Source organism: Meleagris gallopavo, chromosome 5 (genome assembly GCF_000146605.3).
Source record: "Meleagris gallopavo isolate NT-WF06-2002-E0010 breed Aviagen turkey brand Nicholas breeding stock chromosome 5, Turkey_5.1, whole genome shotgun sequence".
Taxonomy (NCBI): domain Eukaryota; kingdom Metazoa; phylum Chordata; class Aves; order Galliformes; family Phasianidae; genus Meleagris; species Meleagris gallopavo.
In genome coordinates, this window is record NC_015015.2 from 16,809,910 (window position 1) to 16,812,896 (window position 2,987).

Here is a 2,987-nt window from a genome sequence, read left to right on the forward strand (position 1 = left end):
CTTAGCAGTAATCATTCCAACACAACTGTGTTTGACTTGAATGAAACTGTAACAAGCACAATGTTTTGTGTTCTAGATACGTGAGCTCTATGTGCAGCATTTTGTCTTCACAGCCAGGAGACTTCCACATGCCATCAGACCCGAGATCCCCCCCAGCCCAGGATCGGTGTATGTCAGTGGTAAGCAGCAAGGGAAGGAGGAGATAAGAAGCAGAACATCCTTCCCCACAAATGCCTTTCTAGCAAGCAGGGGCTTAAGAGCTTACACAGCTGAAAATTATAGCCAGACTGCTTTGTACAGAAGACACCACTGAACCTATATTTCAATGGATGGTTCACATCCCTTAAAAGAAAAAAAGTCTGTGCTTCTAGCCTAGTTGAATAGCATGAAACGTAGCTATACTCTGTATCCATAGTTTGGTTGTATTGAATGTTATAGAGTAATTTAATAATACTATGTATTCAGAAATACCACCAGCTGACTATCTTAGCATTACCACCTGCCAGTTTCTCTGGGTATGTCTTAGCTGTTACAACTACTCCTTCTTTTCCTCACAGATCCTGCCTGTGATTTCTAGGGCTCTCCACTATCTCATTCCCTACTTCCACTACAACTCACCCATTTGTTTTTACTTGGCATGTGGGTGATGAGCAGGGGGTGGGACCAGCTGTGCTGAGCTATGGCCAGGTCTCGTCCTTCCCCATGTGACTGTGCTGGCATGGCCCCGCATGGCTGCCAGGGCTGTAGTCCTTATCTGAGTGCCTCTGCTGCAGGGACTGCCTCACTGTGTGCCTCCAAAGTGAAACAGCCAGGAAAATAAGTCTGAAGGCGACTGTGAGAGGCTGCAGGGCTGCCCCTGGGGCCAATGGAGCTGTGTCAAGAGCGAGCGTTCCTCCAGCATGAGTGCCCAGAGCCTGTGCTTGTCTTCAGATGACAAGAGGTGAGAGCTGTGTTCTGTGTACCTTTGTAACAACAAGTACATTCTGCAGGAGCAAACTATAAATATTTTCAGCAAATGCACTTACTATAGTGTGTGGGTGCCAAGTAGCACTGTCTCCTTCCTAATTGTTAGGGAAGCATTTTTGTTTTATTGCACAGACAAGTAGATTCCCTGTCCCTTTGCTGTTCTTCTTGCAAGTATGTGTTGAGATGGCACAGTGGGTTTATCACACGCCAAGGAAGAAAACTGCAGCAGAGCCGCTGTCTCCTATCAGCCCTGCAGCCTATTTTAGCTCGGCGGCTCTTGTAATGACAAATCACGTTTCCTCTGCTCTTGTGCGTGGCCTGAGTGTCCCCACAGCTCAGTTGCCATCCTGGGCACAGCAGCACCCTGGCTGATGCCAGCCCAGCTCTGTGCCTGCCCACAGGGTGTAGGTACATCCCAGCGGATGGCAGCCGTGCAGCCTTTGTGTGATTTTTTTCCATTCTCCTGTAGCTGTGTCCAGCTGTGGGCTTCTCTGAAGCAGCTGTGAGGGATCTGCTCAGGCTCCTGCATGAAGCAGGGAGAAGTGCCCAGCCTCCTGGTGCTGTGGGGGCAGTGCTTGGAGGTTTCCATTGCTATGAAAATTGGGCCAGGCCAGGGACTTCTGAAATAACTGCATACAATTGCTACAGTTTGATCTTTTTTTTTTTTTAGGTCACTTTTTTTTTTTAAATGATTGTTCTTTAACACTTATGCTCTAGCATTGTTCAGGTGCTTAATGTCTACTGCTTAATTTTTATTTCATGTGTTTAGCTGGAGTACAACTTTAATTTTTGACATGCTGCCTGTCAGACTAAAATTCCCTAAGCCTCATTATGAAATGATGTTTTGGCTCAGCTGGCCTTTGGTGGGGCTTTCAATAGGATGATGGAGAAGAGGATGCTCAGGAGAGGCTGTATTTCTCTCTAAAATGACCTGAAAGGAGGTTGTAGCAAAGTGGGGGCTGGCCTCTTATTGTGCACTGGCACAGGCTGCCTATGGAGGTGATGGAGTCACAGTCCCTGGAGGTGTTCAAGGAAAGGGCACGTGTGGCAGTGAGTGATGTGATTTAGTGGGCATGAGTGATGGGTTGATGGTTGGACTAAATGATCTTAGAGGTCTTTCTGATCTTAGTGTTTCTATGATGGGCAGCAAGGGCACATCTTGGTGACCACCCAGCTCTGTGCCAGCTGTGCAGTCCATGTGCCCACCCATGTGCCCTCCCCAGCCATGGGCAGCAGAGGAGCCTGTAGTCACAGTGAAGTAGGGTGCTGGAATCCAGCATTGTTTCCAAATTTCTTTGTATTTTACATTCATGAGACAAATATATATGTTGGGCTTCTGCCCACATTTGGTTCTGCTGCAAAACTCAGTCCAGAACAAATTAGTTGTAAGTAGAGGAAGGAGATCTTGCTTTCAAGTGCCTTTGATCTCTGGCAAAGTAAGCTGGTACATAGAGCTTTGTACAGCACCACCTACTCATCTGCTCTTCTGCTAATAATAAACTAATAAATAGTAAACTAAAATGTACATTTTAAAAAATTAAATCCAAGCTTTCTCAAAACAAACAAAAAAAAAACAACCAAAAACAACAACAACAAAAAAAACAACAACAAACCAACACTAAAACTATGAAGAAGTAAAAAGATACAAAACCTAGCCTTAAAGCATCCTGGTTTGGTTTTGAAGCCTTTAGGGACTGTAGTGCATGAAGAAGCCCGTGTGAATAAATTCCTGTGTTTATTTGATTTTTAACTGATGTGTTCCCTACCCACCGCATCAAATCTCAGAGCTTCCCAGGAAAGTTTGAAGTTTTGAGAACTTTTAAAACCTAGCGGCTCCCGGAGCCACAGCGCAGTACGCTTCGGGTAACACAGGAAAGCCGAGAGTGGGACCGGAGAGAACAGGGGCCGGCAGGTTGCAGCTCAGCGCGTCCGAGCATCCCTCGCCGGCTGCGCGCAGTGAAAGCCGGCACACGCGGGGCTGGGCGAGGGTTGCCCTCGGGCGAACCCCCACGGCCCCGCTC